This window comes from Apium graveolens, chromosome 2, assembly GCF_009905375.1.
Source record: "Apium graveolens cultivar Ventura chromosome 2, ASM990537v1, whole genome shotgun sequence".
NCBI lineage: Eukaryota > Viridiplantae > Streptophyta > Magnoliopsida > Apiales > Apiaceae > Apium > Apium graveolens.
The window spans coordinates 22,809,456-22,816,646 of record NC_133648.1 but is presented as its reverse complement, the minus strand read 5'-3'; positions in this window follow the sequence as shown (position 1 = coordinate 22,816,646).

Sequence of the window (7,191 nt, the reverse complement as noted above, 5' to 3'; positions counted from 1 at the left end):
TCTATGATGGTGGTTCTTTGCCTGAAAAGTGAGCGGAGTGTGGTGGTTGTGTTGAATTGGGGGCTGAGATTGCTTAGGATTGGTGGCGTCTCCTTATGGCTCTCGCTTTCGACCCCCCTGCAATTTGCCTACGTATCCCTATTTAATAGGGAATCAAGCAGACGTAGTTCTTGGGGAACAAGAAATCTAATGGGCTTAGACTTCTTATTCCTAGGCCCGGTAGAAGTCCTACCAGAATCAATCTTTCGCTAGCTTTAGGAATGTCCAACTATGAGGCCCAAACACAAAGGCCCAAGCCTCGTTTGTAATCGCAGGATTTCACGGATAATGCATCTCCCTGCGCAAGGATAACATTCCGCTACAGCTATCTCCCTTGAGTTACGAACGCAGGTGGTTCACCTCAAATGCCAGACGCGTCCCTGTCCCCGAATGAGGATAACCCACCAGATATCAGGACAGGTTATCCCAAGCTCTTGGGTTTAAAGTGTAGGATGACTCCAAAGTTCTCCAACGAGGACACCCGTTGAATACAAGAACAGAGCTCCCAAAGCACACACCAATGATAACCCCGCATCCCCAACGAGGACACCCTTTAAATACAGAAGGAGGCTTTCAATCATCAAGCATGCCACTGGAGGCCTTCAAGTTTTTCAAGGACATCGCCCTCCTTTACCGACTCAAGGGGGAAATTCTTCAAAGAGTACTTACAACAAATATGTTGGTGAAAATAATCCTCCATTGCTCCTTCCATGCTTGCCTTGTCCTGAACTTGTCCTTGTTTTTCTTGTCCTAGGTGAGTACAAGCCCAACTATCCAAATGAATCCAAAAGTATGCATCTCAATAGACTGGGACGCGTCCTCACTCTATGGAATGCACACATTTTCCCTTGTATTGTAATCCAAACACATTGATAATCCATATCCTGCATTGCATTTAATGAGAGCGCGTCCAATCCTGGGGCATGTCATCACTCTATGGGGTGCACCCATTGCATCTTACTTCCACATGACTCATATTACTCACTTCACCCAATATTGGGCGCGTCCAACCCCTAGGGCGCGTACTCCCCTCATGCGTTGCAGTCTAAAACCTAATTCTTCATTCTTTTGCCCCAATTCAATTCCATTTGACTCGAGATGATCCACTACCAAATTTTGGCTATAACACTATATTTTATCGCAATAAGACATGTACAATGCTACAAGACAAGATCACCTCACAGTGACCACAATGTCTTCTCCATTGTCACGCTCATTCTCTTTAATTACTTTATTTTTTCGAGAAATTATGTTTCATATTTCTCTTTATTTGTTTTGCTGCTCTCAATATCTCCCTTAACCATACTGAAGTACAAATTTATATATGTAGTGCTCCTTGTTAATTTTTGTGATACTTTTATACTCTGTTAACTCTGGATATTTATTTATGTACCTATAGAATAAATACTTAGAACTGTTTCGAGTAAGCTTAGATACCTATAGAATAAATACTCTGAATTATTTTGAGTAATCTGGAAGCTTTAGGTAGAGAAAGAGGTGGTGAACTTTGACAATTATATTACTATAAAATTAACATTGAAAAACATTCATTTTTTTATTAAAAAATAGGTGACTAGGATGAAACTGATAAAGTTTAATAACGATTATACTTGACATTTAGAATCTAGTTCAGAATCTCATATAAAAATAAAAAGTAAATGTGTATATATTTTATTACGACTTTAATATAGGTTTTCATTTACCCCTCAATTACATGTTATGTTCATCAAATGTGTTAAATATGATTTATTAAACAACTGATATCATTTTTATTAAGACTATTGAAAATTACAAATTTAAAAATTAAATATAGCATTAAATGAATAGATTCATTGCAACATACACCTTAGACATATCATATGTTAATACTTTTAGCACTCATTATTTGTTAGAGAATTGATTGTACATACGTAGAAAAATCTTATGAATCAAAAATATTAGTCAGAATCATATAATATCTTAACCGTTCGTTTAAAGTGCATATCATGCAGTTCATATTGGTCAAAATCATTTCACGCGGATCGCGCTAACTTCATATCTAAGTCGTTCATTTATAGTGTAATATCGTGTGGTCCAATTGGTGATTCGTGTGGTAGAATTTTATTGGTCAAGATCATTTTGCGCGGATCGCTTTTACATCTTATTATTTGTCTATTAAAATTATATATCATGCGGTCCATATTGATGATCCGCGTGAAAGTAGCAAAGGATCGTCCCTAGCCGTTGGATTATTTTAGTCATCAAAAGGAAGCGTTACGCAAGTCACTCCTATATATTATTCATGTTCTCACTTCTAATTCATATCTTAAAACACACACTCTCTCTATCTCTGTCTCTCTCCTTGTCTCTATATATATATCCTACTCTTTTTCTCTCCGACACTCATCAAACACATCTCTTTTATTTTGCGAGTTTGTATCTCCTCCTACCAAGTTCATCGCCAAATTTTTTGAGCCACCTCTCAAACAAACATCATGCTTCTTGTCATTCGGAACACTGTTTATCCCTCAAAATTCTATCTCAAAATTTGAGTACAAAAAAAGAGGATTGTTTATGATACATCAAAACATTTCATTGATGAGGAGAACAACTTTCTACATACCATACACAAACAATGGCGTCCTCAAACAACCTTGCCTCCTCAACCGACCTCGCCTCTTGGATACCTGCTATCGAGATCTCTGACGAGGAGTACAAATTGTTCCACACAGTTGACAGGCGGCTTTTCTTGACCCTGATTAACACCGTTGGTCGCAATTCTTTCGACTCGATTAGCGTTATTGCGTTCCTGTTGTGGCTGGAGAGGAGCATGCTTAGTCACAACACGGTGCAGAAAGTCAATCAGGACTGGCCGAATCACTTGATCGACATGCTGGCGGATCAAGCTGTTGCGCGGCTGGAATGTTTGAAGAATCTGACGCTTGCCTGGGAGATGTGTGGCGACATTTCAATGATTCAGGAGTTGTGTAACCAGGATGTAGGATTTGTTTATCTACATCCAAGACGTTTAGAGGTTCTGAGGGAGAGGACCAAGTTTGTTAGTGAGATGGCTGAGAAGGCCTTCAAGGACTTTTTTCCGAATGGAGTAATAAAATCTCAGAAAGAAAAACTAGACTCCACTACTTCTATCACCAAATGTTATTATTTTCGTTGGTCAAATTATTCCCATACCAGAAGGATATTGTGTATATCGCTTAAATTTTACAAATTTTCTCAAGATAATACTAATAAATCGAATCTTTTGCACCCCAGATAATGAAATCTTGAAAACAATACAAAAAATAAATAATATTGAATATCTGAGGACCTATTCTGATCTGTAAGTGTATGTAAACCAGTACTAGCCAGCTCCATAGCTCCGTAGCTTGCTCAAAGCTTCCTTTGCATTTCACTTGCATCACTAAAACTCTAAGAATACTTTCTACCTACCAAACACAAACAATGGCCTCCTCAAACAACCTTGCCTCCTCAACCAATCTTTTCTCTTGGATTCCTGCTATTGAGGTCCCTGATGAGGTGTACAAGTTGTTCCACACAATTGACAGACGGCTTTTTTCTACCCTGATTCATACCCTCGGCTGCTATTCGTTTGATTCAATCAGCGTGGTTGCATTCCTGTTGTGTCTGGAGAGGAGCAGGCGTGGTCCCATGACTGTGCACAAAGTCAATCAGGACTGGCCTAATCACTTGATCGACATGCTGGCGGATCAAGTTTGCGCTGCTGGAATGGTTGAAGAATCCGACGCTTGTCTGGGAGATGCGCTGTGACATTTCTATGATCCGGGAGCTGTGTACCGAGGATGTAGGATTTGTTTATCTACATCAAAGACGGTTGGAGATTCTAAAAATGAGGACCGAGATTGTGAACGAGATGGCTGGGAAGGCCTTCAAGGATATGTTTCCTAATGGAGTTGTGGACCCGAGTGTTCAAGATGGTGTTGGACAATGAATTGACTTCAGTTCCCAGATCTCCTATTTACGTCTCTTATCAGAGGAAGAATCGAGGAATTTCGAGCAACCATGCGTGCATACAGTGCTTGCACCCTCTCTACAACTTTATTCATATGAATTGGCTTTATGAAGTTCCCGAATCACCTGTTTATGTCGCATATCAGAGGAAGATATAGAAAAAATTGAATAAAAATAAGGATCTTTTGTTGAGCACATTATATAAAGGTTATCTTCATGTATAGAATGTAGAAATCATATAGATTCCATCCTATTATTTCTTCAAGTTCTTGTTTTTCGAATTTTACAAAGATGAAACCCTCCGTATTTTTTCAAGAAAGAGCCTTAACATACCTAATTCAAATCTCATACTCTATCTCACCATAGGTTTAAATGTCTTTGCTCTGTAGTTCAAATTTAGTCTGTATATGCTTACAAAACAGGTAATGACATATTCCAGAATTTGGCCTTATCTCTATATTTTTCTTAATTCCAGAAATATTGGTGATATTAGCTCAAAATTGCTTATCTTTGTCTGTCTTTGTCTTATGTTTTTCTTCGCGAAGATCCTTTTCCTCCTCTTAAACAGGCATTGAAAATCACACAAATTCCTTGTAGAAGAGTAAAAAACAAAGTCGATTCGACTAACGAACATGTATTCACTCTTAGAGTCACAAGGTGCATTCTCTATTTGGCCTCGACATAACCGCTGTTATTACCTCCAGGCTCCAACGAAGATTTCTAGCTAGCAACCATTTGAGATAGGAAGTGCACATTGTTAGGCATTATCAATAGTTTGTAGACACTATATATTTCCATATAATTTCCTTTGCTGTTAGCTTGACCAATATATATCTTTGTACATTAAAATTTGGTGAGATTTGGAATTATGAGCATCATATTCCATTTCAATTTATAATCTGGTATGGTGCAGATTAACCGTAGACAATCATCGGTGCTTAGGATATATGAGAACAAACTGTGGACGAAGGACCTGACAACAGATCCCTATTTTTGGTCTTATTTATTTCCCTTGGCATTTTTTTCTAACATATTTCAGCACTCTCATAGAAGAGTGAGCAATCCATCGATCCCATCCCATTTCAATTAGTATATGCCAGGTTATCTCTCATCTGCGCATGTTTTGTGTAGTCTACTCTGTTGTTCATTATATATAGACACTGTTTATCTCAACAGGTCAGTTCAGTTGTTTCTTTAGTTAAGAATTTACTATTGTCTAGAAACCATCTTAAGGGTCTGATAAAATTTTAAACTGGTGATAATGTCTGGACATATGCATAATAAATAGTCAATATATAAGGAGTTGGGAGAATCGCCATAGTCGGGGACAAAGATAGAGTTTGTGAGCCATACTCAAGCCTCAAGGTCGGATCAAATGCTTTCTATTTGTGTGCCATACTCAAGCGTCAGGTGATGATCTGGTCAACTGCTTTGTGCTTGTTCGTACTCAAGGCTCGATGGTTATGATGTGATCAACTACTTTCTGATTTCTATGTGAGTATTATCATTTGTTTTTATAAGTATGAATGCATTTAGCTTTTTAGGTGTATGATGATAGTTGATGTTTAAATCTATCATTATTGATGTATTTTATGAATTCGAGCATATTTATAAAAGATGTCTACACTAATTGAGGAATTTTAAGGTAGCTCGCATCTTTGTTGTGAGGTAGCTCATGTCAGAGCTTTTGTTTTTTAAGAGAGGAATTTTGTTGGCAAGAGAGGATATTGACTTATTTAATGGATAGTCTGATCAATGTCTATATGTGGTCTCTTTATTAAAAAACTTATGAGAGTCGAGACTACCTACAGGGAAGCTAATAGAGCAGCAAATGGGTTTGGCCTGATTAATATGCAAAAATGATTTTTTTGATGTGAAGGTTTCACTTTTCGTTTTGCGTGAGCTTTAGACACTCTTTGAAACAAAGGAATCATATGTTAAAGGTTGTATTAATTCTAATTGTCATTTTTATATGGCTTATTAACCCTTTGGCCCTTAAAAGTATATGTGTTTATAACCATAAACCCCTAAATTCTGTGAGCGTACTCTTTGACCCCCAAGGTATGTATTTTCATACCCTTAGCCCTTTTTATCGTGATGATAAATAATCGGAAGGGCAAATAAGATATTTGATCCCCGAGTTGTATTGTTATAAGGGTTAAAAGATACATTTCTCATATCTTGAGCGTTAAAAGATACATTTCTCATACCTTGAAGGTTAAAAGGTACATTTTTCAAAGAAATGTTGAGAGGTTGATGGAGGAGAAATTTTTGCTCTCTTACGTGCCTTGTCCATATAATACATAGTTTCTCAATCTTTTAGTGCAATGCTTCTGGCTTTCTGTGCCTTCCTGTATCAAAACTGAATGACCACAAATAGTTTATGTGTTTGTACCATTAATATTAGTGCTTTTACTCTTAATCAGAGATAGGGGTGAGCAACGGGAACGAATCGGAACGAACCGAACCGAAATTGAAAGAACCGAGAACCGAAATAGGAATATTTTAAAAACCGAACCAGACCCGTTTATATGTAAGAACCGAACCGAAACCGAACCGTAAATTTCGGTTCGGTTCGGTTCTGAACCGAAAGAACCGAATTCATATTTTATTTCATAATAATTTATTTTGCATAATATTTTATATTCTAACTTTTTAAATTTCGACTTGTTTTGATTATTTATTAAGGGTAACTTACTAAAGAATATTTTTATTAGTCATGGATCATTTTGAATTCGATTATTTTCAAATATTTAAGAAGAACAATATTAATAAAAATATTCAGAAGTCCATGTATATTTGAAGAAACGAGTAATACAATAAAAATCATATTTTTCTTATAATTTTTTATACTATTATAAATAAGAAAACATAATACGTAAAATATATACATATATGTATATATTGTATTGATTCATTTATATACGATTCGGTTCGGTTCTTACGTTTCTAGTATGTTAAGAACCGAACCGAAACGAGAACCAAAATTTCTAGAAAAATAAGAACTGAACCGGACCCGAAATAGTTAAGAACCGCAATTTTTTATCAGTTCGGTTCGGTTCTCGGTTCTGAACCGGGAAATGCTCACTCCTAACCACAAGGCTCCACTGACCCTTAAAGTATATGTGTTTGTACCTTTTCACCCTTAACATATGAGAAATGTACATTTTAACCCTTATAACA